Genomic DNA, 14,150 nt, shown 5'->3' on the forward strand with positions numbered 1-14,150 from the left:
AAAAAGAGAAATGGGGGCGGGGGGAGACCTAATTCTTGAGTTCAAAAAATTTATAGTTTAAAGGAGGCAGAAAACAAGTATACAAAATAATTACAAATGATTGAACCTGTTAACCTGTAAGGAACAATCTCAAAGCTTAGATATAAAATAAAAGGGATGGAGGAAACTATTGTAGATAAATTCTTCTTTATGAGTTCTTCAGTCGAAGAACTGAAGAACTCATAAAACTCAATAGTAGAAAAACCATATAATCCAATTAAAAATGGCTAGAGGACATGGATATCTATTTTTCTAAAGAAGATGTACAGCTGGCCAACAAACACTTGAAAAATGCTCAACATTACTCATCATCAGGGAAATGCAAATCAAAACCATAATGAGATGGCATCTCATACCTGTTAGAATGGCTAATATGAAAAACACAAGGAATTACAAGTGTCGGTGAAGATGTGAAGAAAAGGGAACCCTTGTGCACTGTTGGTGGGAATGTAAATTGGTACAACCACTGTAGAAAACAGTATGGAGTTTCCTCAGAAAAATTAAAAAAAAAAACAAAAAAAAACCACATATGATTCAGTAGTTCCACTACTGAATATTTATCGGCCCCCAATGAAAAAAGGAACTAGGAAAGATATATGTACCCCCATGTTTATGGTAGCATTATTCATAAAAGACAAGATATGGAAGCAACTAAAGTGTCCTCTGATAGATGAATGAATAAAGAAGATGTGTTATATACAATCAAATATTACTCAGCCCTTAAAAAGAATGAGATCTTGCCATCCGAGACATGGATGGACCTAGAAAGTATTATGCTAAATAAATAAGTCAGACAGAGAAGGACAGATGCCAGATGACTTCACTTATGTGTAGAATCTAAAAACCAAAACAAATGAACAAAAGAAAAACCAAAACAGAAACAGAATCATGAATACAGCGAGCATAAATAAATATTGGTGGCTTCCAGAGGGGAGAGGCTTAGAGGGATGGGCAAAATAGGTGAAGGGGATTAAGAGTTACAAAATTCCAGTTATAGAATGGGTAAGTCACAGGTATGAAAGGTGCAGCTCAGGGAATGTAGTTAATAATGGTGGAACGGTGTTGTGGGGGGGGGGGGGGACAAATGGTCACTGCCCTGATAGGGATGAACACAGCTCACTGTATGGGGCTGTTGGGTCACTATGTCGTGAACCCGAAAAACGAATATAGCACTGTGCAAAGAAAAACTGAAAAGGAAGATTCCAACCGGGCAGTAGCATTTAAGCTGAGACTTGAGTGGCGAGAAGAAATAATTAGTTTAAGGAAGTAACTAAGTAATGTAAGTGACTAGTTTAAGTAAAAGTAGGTAGAGGGGGCACTTGAGGAAAGGTTTGGGCAAAGAAAGAAGAAAGAAAGCCACTCACCATTCCTGGAGTATGATGAGGGAGAAGAAGTGAGTCATGAGAGCATAAGTAACTGAGAGAAAGCACAGATCATGCCCAGTCTTGGCCTCCACTGGAGAGTTCTGATTTTATTCTAAGTATTATGGGAATGTTTGGAAATTTTTATTAAGGAGGTGATATAATCAACTTTGCTTTTAAGATCACTCTGTTGTATCCACAGTGGATTAAAGCAAAGCAAGTAAATTACAGTGAAAATGACATGTGGTAGGGGTGGGACTTTAAAGAAGAGAAGTCAGGATGGTGACAGAATTCAAAAGAGAAAGTGAGAACAAAAAGTAGAGGCGTCATCACAGTCACCTTTGGCAATGTCGCCGTGCCAACAGTGGAGGATGACGATGGAGTTTGAATGGGGAATGCTTTTTCCTTAGGACAACATATTTATATTTCCCTTGGGGGTCGTGGGCTACTTGTGTCTTCTCCCTGTGACCTGAATTCCTCAGTCAGATTTTCATATTCATATTTCTTGACAAATATTTGCCCACTTCTAAACAGGAAACATGGACTACACCTAGAATATCATGACAGTGGCCGGGACGGGTACTTTGTGGGTCCTGATTATTTGCTATCATGGTTTCTGATGCTATCGTCATAAGGTCAAATATGCTGGAAGGATATTGCTGCTCTCACACAGCTGCTCCGGAGTGCTGCAGTCATTCGCCTTTCGTTAAGATAACAAGTGTAGGCTCTCGGTTCAATGAGACCGACCACGGCATTACAAATGGCACCAGTTTAAATGCCTTGTACAACATTGCAGGGGGAAAGCTACAGATTTTTCAGAGCTGAGAAGGAGCACTGTGTATCTGCTCATTACTAAAAAGGAAGAGTGTGTTTCACAAAATATGGCCTTGTGGGCTAAAGCTGTCTTTCTTTGTTCCTTGGAACAGCCGAGTGTGGCTTTACATCTCAGGCCAATTATCCTCCACCGTTTTTCAGCAACTGACAAAACCTGTAAAATGAGCAATGATACGAAGACAGCATACCACTCTGCAGTTTACTCTGTATCCTGCATTTGCATCTGATTTTGGTGTGTATCTTTTTTTTTTGGAGGGGGGTTCTCACTGCCGGGCCAAGATTTCTTAATATGAGAACAGCATACAAAACAAATAGATGCTTATTCCTGCTGCCTCTGATCTCTTCTCTGGACAGCTCTCCCTAAGAAGGGGACCTCTTCTATCAATACCCAACATTATTTTTTTTTCCTGAGATAATGGGATTAGCCAGGGGGGAAGCTGCACATCCTGCTGCCCTAAAAGAGAGCCCTCACTGTAGCTTGGGTTTGTGGGATGTAACCTTAGTTTTGACTGAGAACTGCTGGAGCTTGACGTGCAAAACAAACCATCGGGGCACGTGGAATGATTTCATACAGACTTGCTCTCACAGGAGAAAAGCAAAGAGTCGGAGATAAAAGTTAATTGTGACTCTCCATCAACAAGGCACTGAGTTTCCTTCAGGTTAATGCTTGTTCTGGCCCCCAGAAAACCCAGGAAGCCCAGAGACACTGTCCTGCAGGCTCCTGTAGGCAGCACTTCCCATGGGGAAGACAAAACAGGGAGGGCAGGTTCAAAATCAAAATGGGACTGAATAAAGACTATGAATATTTTCTGATTTTTTTTTCATTTCCACAACACACATGAAATTCACTTAGAACACACCCATAATAAAAAGCGAAATGATCAGAGCGATGTAGAATAGAGGCTGCTGAAACCTGATTTTCAGATATTCCATAATGTTCTGCAAGAGAAAACATTGTGTCAAATGTGAATTAAATTTGAACAACAGCCTTTCAAATGCAAATCCTTCGGAAGGGATGTCATTGATATACAACCTCTAAAAACCTTTCAAAAGAAATAAAATGGATAAATGTGATAATTAAGATCTCTATTTATAGGAAAATGATCAGATCACATTTGTTCTGAAATGTTTTTGTACCTGCAACATGGAGGGCAGATATAAAAAGTAAGGATCGGTTTTGAAATTTGCAGGTTGGAGGTGAAAATGGAATGATAGCTTGCCTGACAGAGGGGAAGGTTCTCCTCTAGTATGCTAAGACCCATTATTATGCACCCATAATTGCCCGGCCCACACTGACCTCCATTCACTCTTCCTCACACACTCTCCCTCTGAGCTCCCACTGCACCACCCTTCTCTTCCTAATGCAAGATGTGAGCCAGTCTGCTATCTGCAGCAGGAGTCTCTTAAACAGTAGTATTTATGAGAAGCTGACTGGCCTACTTGAGAATGTAAGGAGAAACACTGTTTTACATTGAGTATTTCTGGAAACAGAGAGTTATCATTCATGTCCTTCTGCCTCATCCTGCCTTCCTCACATGCTTACAGATGCATCTCCTGAGATCGCTCTCTAAATAACCCTTGTGCAAGTAAGTGTGACCAAATTCTTGGATGATCCCAAAAAAACAAGGTGGTGACCCAGAGCTAGGCTGGCTCTTCATGGTTGACTCAAACTAGGATTAATTATGGGGGAAGGGGTGAAAAGCTCTTCATTCCTGAATCTGTCAATCTCTGGTCACAGCTGTCCCTGGAAGAGGGAGAGCATATTCTTGGGTGAAGCCAGTCTGAGGTCAAGAGCATTTGCCAGTGAGAGACAGACATACCTGTGATCTCTCAGCAGGTGCATAATTCCAGAAGCTGGGGAAAGGGTAAAAGGATCCACATACAACAACTCTATCCACTGAAAGCTGTATATATGATGGATATTAAGACTCCCTCTTTTTTTCTTTTTTTTAGGGGTAGAAAATAGTTACATATATTTGCTAATAAGATTAACATTTTTAACTTGAGTCATTAACAATGAGATACCAAAAAATAGATCTTAAATATTGGTAAAGGGTTGCAAACTTCTATGGGGATGGTAAAAATATTTCAACATATCCTGATTAAAGATCTTCTGTATATCATGATCCTTGCTATCATAAAGACACACAACTTACTGCTGAAGTGATTAAAGCAACTTTTCTCCTTGCTAAAGAAAATTTGAAATAAGGACTCCCTCTTCTAAGGGTTCCCCCTCACCACTGGACGTTATTTTTATTTTTATTAGGAAATTATTCTCACAGAAGGAACTTTACCTCAGCAGAGAAAACACATAAAGCTATTCTCTCACATGTATATCTGACTATAAATTGCTTTGACCTGTTCTTTTCGGCTACAATGCCAAGAGGATACTTATGACTAAGAAAAGGCCAGGATATAGAAGGCGAGGGAAATCCGTGGTTGAGAAACCCTGGGTAGTCACAGTAGAGAAAGAATGTACAAAGAATCTAGAAAAGTTTCATATTATGGATGTTAAGGAGAGGATGCTAAGAGAAGAAATTCTGTTAAGATTTGCCCCTGGTCAGTCCTATATCTTCACAGGAGACGTGATGGCCATCAAGGTGAAGGCAGGAAAAAGGAATAGGCAGTTAGGAAAATTTAGATACCCTCTTTCCTCACGGACTGATTTTCCCAGCCTTGTTCTTCCTCAGCTTCTATTCTAGGAGTATTAAAGTCAGGAAACATGGAAGACAGAATATGTTCTGTGTGACAATGTTGCTACCCAAATCTTGAGCATTCTGTGCCTCTCTGGTTTGTTTTCTAATCTCAATAACCTGTGACTCTGTAAGCCCTTCTAGTTTTTTGTTTCTTGACAACACTTCTTTTAAATGTTATGGACGCCATTCGTGCCTCCATTCGCATTCTCACTCTATTTGGGCAATCAAACAGTAGCTAAAATCTGGGAAAGCTGCCTTGCAGGACATTTAAAGCATACCTTTCCATGTCATTTGCCTAGACTTCCGTAAGTTGCTGATGGTATTTTTCTGGCCAGATTTTTTAGTCAAGTGGCCAAACATTTTGAGAACCATTTTGCTCTTGCAAGATTTCTTTCAGCTGGTTCTCTGCATTGATGAGGTTCAGAGGGTTTAGAAAACCATCTGAACTCTTGGGATTTTATTTGAACCAAAACCCAAACTTTGAACCTTTTATGGTTTTACACATCACAAGTAAATGTGTCTCCTGCCTTGATATTATTCACTCTGGTTCCCTCCTGACTCTTTGTCCCTTGAATAAAACTGAACAGTGAGTTGGAGATCAAAACTCGATCCAAGGGTCACCTCCGATTGATGACCTTCTCTCTACAACAACCACTTTAATTAAAGACCACATCTACGAGCAACCACTTTTCCATCGGCTCTTGGATACGTTCTCAAGACAGATTTTTCTGTTAACAGCAGCTGCATCCCCTTGCTCTGAAGAGTGGCAAGTCCCAGTGGATCACAGATCTTAACCCCATGACAGGCCAACCTATTTATGCTGGCTACTAATAATGACTTATGTTTATAATGGCACTATTCATCCTAGAGGCTCACTCACAGCACTCCACTGACCACATGTGTGCTCTTTATACAGCCATGTGTCTATATACACCCACATATCACAACTGCACAAAGGTCTTGACTGCTGTGGCTTTAATCAGCCCTTTCTTCCTTTTGCTTAGCTTCAGGGTCTGATCCCTGGGATTAGGGGAACCGGTGCACCCTTCTCTTTATCACTGGGGAAAAGAACCAGATTGAACAATTGGGAGTCCAGCTCCCTATTCACTTTGCTGCTTATTAGGGTCTGTGTATATCAGCTGTGATGCTGCAATGCAAGTTGAGAGAGACCTTGTGCAATACATATTTAATAGTGGGAACTCTCCTCCCATTTTATCTCTTCCCCTTCTCTCCTTCCATTTAATGAACCAATTATTCTGACAAGGAGGAGAATGCTCTCTTCCTAGCTCCCTCTCACTTTGAGCCTTTATTCCCTGCTTCTCTAAAGTGCTGCCTAATTTGGCATAAGACCCTATTGTAGGTTATTTTTACATTCACCATGAATTGTGTAAAATTATTTCAGCACTTTGGAAATTTTTCTTTTAAAGCAGGAGATATTATTTTATCCCCATGTAAGTGACAGATAAGATGTGATGGTAAGAGAATGTCCAAACCTGAATAGATATTCAATTGGCTTCATTTTATTTAACAATATCACAGTTTGTTTTCTGTGACAGATTAAACACAAAGAAAAACACCTAGACTACATATTAATGAATTCCCACTTCTGTTTTTGTTGAAATGCTTAAAATGTAGCAAATCTAGTTTTCTCATTGAAGACTCTGCAGCTATTCATTACTCATGATGAAACATGATACAATTTTATTAACTTGCACGTTTCCTTTATTTACATGCATAAAAATCTACAGAACTACTACTGATCACGAAATGTTTTCAGGACAAAATTAGAAGCAGATTTCAACAGCACTACCCACACTGATTTTCTCAAGCATTTGATCCTCCCTGTCGGGTAGAATGTTAATTATTGATCTATTTTACATGATGTAATCTGAATTAGGTGATGATTGTTCTGTCATATATAGTTTTAAAGTGTTTGATTTACTCTATAAATAAACTGACCCGAATGTCATGGTATATCTTTAATCAGAAAAACTGTGACCAATTCAATTTTTAATTAGTAGTAAGTGCCAGGCACTCTGATAGACCATAGTTTCAATAAAATTTACAAGAAACCGCCTTTGGCCTCTAGATGTTTCTGGACCACTGAGAAGGCAGAATTTCTAAACTGCTAAATGTCATTAGAGAAACATGAGAGATACACATAATAATTTTGCAGTCTTAACATCCTTATTTTGGCAATGACACACAGATGGACTCTTAAAGATTTACTGGCTCCTCTGATGTCAATCTATAGAGAGAGGAATTGTTTCTGTCCCTTTTTCTAAGAGTCAGCATGTGATCCAGTCCTAGACAATACACATTCCATCCTCCTATCCAAAACAATGGATAGGGATCACAACCACCAATCAGAGTGTTTCCTGGAAATTTTTCCAGAGCTAGTAGGAAAGAGCACACCCTTTCACCTGAGTTTACCCTTACAGACCATAAATCTAAATTTCTTGGTGTCCACATTTGGAAATTAAGCCACTATGGCAAAAGCAGAGTTAAGAGTTGGAGAGAATACTAATGATATTATTTGAATCCAGTCATTACAAAAGCCAGAAATGGTACGAAGTTCTTATTAGGGCAGTTAAGTCTTGATTATCTGCTTGTATGTATGCATTTATTTTGTTTGTGGTAGTTTGAACTGGTACCCATATACTGCAAACAAACAAACAAAAAATCTAAGAACATGAGCCCAACAAGGAGGCATTAAAAGATTTCTAGAAGAGATTTCATATAAAATGTTTATAATCTACCAGAAGTAAAGATGGAGATGTTGATTCATTAAAATCTACATATGAATGCAAAACAAAACAAAACAAAAAGCAAATCAAAGAACCAGTTTACCATGAGCCTATATTTAAACTAAAGATAAGAGACACTTCTGTTGGTAAATGTCTAATGCAACATTCCTATTTATGTATGCCTGCTTCCTATTTATTGAGTTCTTGGCCATAGAATAATCTCATCCATAAGTAAGAATTTGATGAGCTCAGAGCTACTAGATTTAGCTACTTTAATAGACACAAAAACTAACTTTCTGAATTCATCCTGTGGCTCCAGCAGTCAGTGCTGATACCCTATCCAAGAAAGCATGTAAAACTTTCATCCAAAATGTATTTGTATCAAATGACTATATTTAAATGTCAAGACAATAAAATATACTGTGAATTAATGCTTCAGGGTAGCATGTAGACTAAGTGACATTTCATGATCCCTCTACCTGTACAATTCCAGTGAGCTATCAGGCTGTCTTCCTGTCCCCAGGACATTTCTAACTCATTTTACCACAGGACCAGATAGGTCTGGGTTGAGGGAAATGAGCCAGGCTCCAAAGTTGAAAGTACCTGCTATTCCACACCTAGAAATTTTCTTCTTCTTGTGCTGCGTGTGCTTCTCTACCTGTCAGAAACATGGTATAAAGAATACAATTGGAAGGCATGATAAGCCTTTGAAATGAACCTCTCATATTCTACTGCAAATCCTCTTGAACCTCACTCATTGAAGCTGCACAGTGACCAGCTGAGCAGGTTTTGGCCAGCTTGGGGCAGATACACCCACAGGGGGCTTTGCTCTGAGCTCACATGGGTATTCCTCACGTTTCTTGTCCTGGGGCTTCTCTGAATGCAAAGTTTAGAGCCTGTGGGAATTATCTCAGGGGTCACACTTGTGCGAACAGAAAGCGCAGGAAACTTGACAACACGAGACAAATGCAGGTGAACAAATACTTCTCCCTTCTTGCCCCAGGTGGATAGTTCTGAGAAGCATTTCATCTGGCTACTCAGAAGGTCAGAGGGGAGATTAAATTCAGTCTCTACAGCCTGTGGCCAACTTGACAGGCATCCAGGTGTTTTTTTTTTTTTTTCCTTTTTTCTTCGTTCCACCACTCCATCCTTCACAAATCTGTTTATTCCAAATAAATTACTCACAAATAAAACTTTGCCTCATTTTCTGCTTTGGGAGATGGGAAAAACTCAGAATAAATAATACTAACAATATATTTCTTTTTTCCTGAGAAGACATCTGAAGATACCAGGATTCTGATTTTCAAATGGTAGCATTCTTATAACTACTCTGCCATGCTGCAATCAATAAAATCTAAACAAAGGGGAGAGATTGGGAGAGAAATATATGCCTTTGAAACATTATTTGAACAACAACAACAAACACTTCAATTTAAAAATTTTAGTGGCAATGCAGACATCATTCTAACTAAAAAACCTGTAAGAATTATTCTCAACACTGTATCCTAGTGAAATTCATTTCACAAGGAACCTAAAACTCATAGAATCTTAGAAGTCATATCCATATTCTTCAGCACTTGCATATTTCTTTGAAAGATGATTCTCATCTCTGTTTGAACACTTCTAGTGACCTGCTGATTATTGGTGGGTTCTACAAGGTAAAAATACGGAGACATGAATAAAAGAGTGTCATTTACTGATATAACCACCCTTGAGAAAGAAATTGACTTTGGGGATCTTATACAAGATCATATTTTAAACATGATACCAAGGGTTCCATTGTTAGACTGCTTAGATTTGAATTTCTGCTTTAACTCTTACTAGCTTTGCGACCTTGGACATGATACTGAACTTTTTTAAACCTCAAGTTTCTCTTTTGACAAACGGTTACAGGAAAACTTAATTTGTAAGGTTCTAGGGTGTTCTAAATAAAAATATAGGGGGAAAACATTTGAACTGTCCTTGATCATTAGTAGACAAAAAAAAAACAAAAAAACACGTGAGGTATTTGAAACAAGGAATAATTTTATTATCTAAATTTATAATAATAAATTGCATTTCTTGCAAATGGAAAATGAAATGAAAAATTAGATAAAAGGTGCCAAACAGTTTTACTATGCAACTTTAGAAACTGTTGCGACGTTAGAAGGATGATATTAAAGTAAAGTGAATTTAGGTGTTCCAAAAAATTCAAATTCTTTTCTTTAACTCGCCTAATATAAGCATTATGTTACTAAAACATATGTTTTATTCCAGATGCCCTGAAAATGTTACAGCATTTTACTTTCCTCTGCACAGAGTCTAAGAAGAACTGGTTTTAAAATGTTTTACAGAGAGATATATATCTATCTCCTATTAGACAATATAACAAATTATAAAATTTAGTTAATAGAAATAAAATCTAAGCAAACTTAAAAGTGGACAAGGGGAAGGGCGCCTGGGTGGCTCAGTCAGTCAAGTGGCTGACTTCAGCTCAGGTCATGATCTCACAGTGTGTGAGTTCAAGTCCTGTGTCTGGTTCTGTGCTGAGAGCTCAATGCCTAGAACCTGCTTTGGATTCTGTATCTCGTTCTCTCTCCCCCTTCCATGGTTGCTCTCTCTCGCTCTCTCTGTCTCTCTCTCTCTCTCTCAGAAGTAAATAAACATATATATATATTTTTTAAGTGGACAAGGGAAAATATTTAAGTCATAGTAGCCAGAACCCTGGGCTGGGAGTTGCAATAGAAGATTGGTTATTCTAAAGTCTGCCATTAATAATGTGGTTAGGTCACTTAATTTCTCTCTAGGGTTCAATTTCCTCAAGATCAAATCTATTCTAAAACAAATGGGATGGGATTGATTATCTCTGAGGACCTTTGCAATTCTAAAATGTCACCATTCTATACTTTTAAGTTCCTTCTTTTGCAGGATACATCAAACATAAATAGGCTGGTAAACTTTTCTTTGCACACAAGTATGATTATGGAGCAAAATCATTTGTTCTTGACCTTGGTTTTAACATAAATAAAAAATTCCATGACAAAAATCATAGAAAATCAGAAGGAGTCCAGTTCACTATGAAGCATGCTGTGTTTCTTTTGAAAAAGACACATAACATTTGGTTTAGGTTTTCTAAAGCTGTGATAACATCAAAACCCACAGAAGAACTTCACTAATGAGGCTTTAAGAGTTGAGAAAGGAGGACATAAACCAGACAAAAAAGATTTGTAATTAGCACATCAATTATTTGTACATTAAGTAGGTGCTCCTGAAATGCTATAAGGAACTTAAAAATGAATATTTCCATAAATACTTCAAGCATTTTCTTGCTTCCGTTTTATACTTCTAATTCATACCAACACTGTAGAAAAAGATTACTATGTAAAAACAAATAGTTCTTCAAATCTTCTTAATTTTTGTTTACTCTGATTTTGTGGACATCTAACTGAATGGGTTTGGGCTGTAAGGTTAAAATGCTGTTCAGTGATATGTTCATAGTTTAATAAATAACAAAACAGGGAAGATTCTTGTGTTTTAGAAAAATGAACACACAAGGGCTCTACTTTTTTCTTAGGGGAAAAATCCATCTTTCCAGTAAAATGAAGAAAGACCATGGTTTCTTGCCACCTTGTATGGAAAACTTATTCAACAGATTTAGGATCTCTCTGGATCAGATCTATTTTCAGATTTTTAAATTATGACCTGTGTAATTTTATATAAAGTAGCTTTGCAAAGTTGGCAAAGTCTCTCATGGAATAATCATGGCATATAAACTTGAAGGTTAAGGAAGGAACAGATGCCGCCTATTGTTTGATTAATTGGACAAATTAAATTCATGAATTAGTGGAAAGAGACCTTCTAACCTTTCACATGCCCACCCTCAGAAGATGAGTTCCAGTAGAATAATGGGGCCAGGAACTAACTGGAAATTAATTTTGATTTCTTTTATTGAGGTATAATTGACATACAACATAATATTAATTTCCAACATACATCACAACGATTTGTCTGTTTGCATATATTGCAAAATGATCACTGGAATACATCTAGTTAATATCTGTTACCATATATAGTTATAGAATTTCTTTTTTCTTGTGATAAGGACTTTTAAGATCTCCTCTTTTAGCTCCTTTCAAATAAGCAAAACAGTATTATTAACTATAGTTGTAATGCTTTACATAACATCCTCATGACTTACTTATTTTATAACTAGAAGTTTGTACCTTTTGATTCTCTTCACCATTTTCTTCCACCGCCATTCCCTGCTTCTGGCAACCATCAATCTAGTGTCTGTAATTATGAGGGTTTTTTTTCTTCAAATTACACATATATGTGAGATCATATTGTACTTATCTTTTCCATCTGATTTATCAAATTTTGATGCTTCAGGAGTACTGTGTTCATAATGCCATGGTTGGTTATTTTATGGTATCAGGAAAATTAAAGACAAGACTTTTTCTAAAAATGTTGCACAAAGGGGCGCCTGGGTGGCTCAGTCGGTTAAGCATCCGACTTCGGCTCGGGTCATGATCTCATGGTTTAGGTTCGAGCCCCGCGTCAGGATCTGTGCTGACAACTAGCTCAGAGCCCGGAGCCTGTTTCAGATTTTGTACGTCCCCCTCTCTCTGACCCTCCCCTGCTCACACACTCTCTCTCTCTCTCAAAAATAAATAAAACATTAAAATAATTTTTTTAAATGTTACACAAAGGAAAGTATCTGGACTATGAAAAGCATATATGATATTACCTCTGTCAAGTCCCATAAATAGAACTCTGATCTTGGTGTACAAGTGGAGATGCTTTTAATAAAGCTGTTTCAACATAATAGCATCTCATAACTCACAATCAGCATTTATTTAATAAAATGTAAATAATCACTTCAAAGGCTATGGGTATTTCATACAGAACCCCAAAATAGAATTTGCATTAAACCAGGGCACATGAGTGGCTCAGTCGGTTAAGCCTCCAACTTCAGCTTACATCATAATCTCAGAGTTCATAGGTTTGAGCCCCTTGTAGGGCTCTGTGCTGACAGTTTAGAGCCTGGAGCCTGCTTCCAATTCTGTGACTCCCTCTCTGTACCTCCCCCCGTTCATGCTCTGTCTCTCTCTGTCTCTCAAAAACTAAATAAATGTTAAAAATATAAAAAAATTTTTTTGGATTAAACTAAAGATTGGTCCATGCTTCACCACACAGTAATTTGACCTAACGCTAACATTCTTATTCCCACAGCTACAAGATGTGAGTTTCAGGCAATGGAATCATTTAAGAAGCACAGGGTGGAGTCTACTTTATAACGTAAAAATGTCTGTGTCAAGTTCTAATGTAACAAAATACAGAAATCCATGGACTTAGCAGTGTTTATGTAGGCTTTCACCACATGAGCTGTGATAATAGGAATGGTAAACAGAAAAAAATCTAGGAAATCAACGTTTCTCTTTTCACTTTGTGCTTCATTTCATGCTAAGTAATTTGTTGAAATGCTGAGTTAAAGAAAAGAGTTACTTTGTTTTTTGTTTTTGTTTTTTTTACAAATAGTTTATTGTCAAATTAGTTTCCACATAACACTCAGTGCTCATCCCCACAAGTGTCCTCCTCCATGCCCATCCCCCCTCCCCCCCACATCCATCAGTCCTCAGTTTTTGTCAGCATTCAAGAGTCTCTCATGGTTTGCCTCTCTCCCTTTCCCCCACCATTTCCGCCCTTCTTCTCCCCCTTGTTCCTCCGTCAAGTTCCTCCTAATCCTCCTATACGTGCAAACATATGATATTTGTCCTTCTCTGCCTGACTTATTTCGCTCAGCATAACACCCTCAAGGGCCATCCATGTTGCTACACATGGCCAGATTTCATTGTTTCGAAAAGAGTTACTTTGAAATGAATGCTCAAATATGGTGGTCCCATGAGGCATTTTATGCTCATGTTGGCTTATGGACCAACACTGTTTGAAATGTGTACGTGAGTGTTGCAGGACAATGGACTGTCCTTGCTAGTGGTGTGGAGAAAATGTAGTCACTGAAAAGACAAGGGGTAGGCATTCCTTTTGGTTTTATTAAGGGAAGTGCAATGTGTCAGGCATAGTGAAAAACATGGAGAAGGAAAAAAATTATGAAAAGTCTAGTGAATTCAGAGCTTTTAAGGGAATCACCATGCTATAGAATTAGCTATTATTTACCATTCACAATACTTAAGTCAACAACTAGTACTTACCACTAGTTTCTTTGACTGCATCATGCAACAAAGCACAAAACCTGCTGTCCAAAAAAATTAAAGCAAAGCCGTATCTTATGAAAATGATAAGTCCTTGTCAATCCAGCCTCCCTTTGCTGCCTGGTAATGAAAGAAATTTGACACCACCTGACACTATACACTCGTATAGAACTTCAGACATATCATACAAGAGATTCACGGATCAACCCCCACCCCCATGAAACCAATGGAGTGAGACAGAAAAGCCATTTTCAATGGGTCCAGTGAAGCAGAACACACCTAAAT

At 38.0% G+C, this 14,150-nt stretch overlaps 1 protein-coding gene across 1 annotated transcript in view; it reads right to left on the reverse strand.

Annotated features, from left to right (window-relative positions):
- The window catches only part of TENM2 (teneurin transmembrane protein 2), a 3,267,991-nt gene that overhangs the window by 1,696,852 nt on the left and 1,556,989 nt on the right, over positions 1 to 14,150 (reverse strand). The window lies entirely within an intron of this gene.

Source organism: Crocuta crocuta, unplaced genomic scaffold (assembly GCF_008692635.1).
Source record: "Crocuta crocuta isolate KB4526 unplaced genomic scaffold, BGI_CrCroc_1.0 scaffold131, whole genome shotgun sequence".
Taxonomy (NCBI): Eukaryota; Metazoa; Chordata; class Mammalia; order Carnivora; family Hyaenidae; genus Crocuta; species Crocuta crocuta.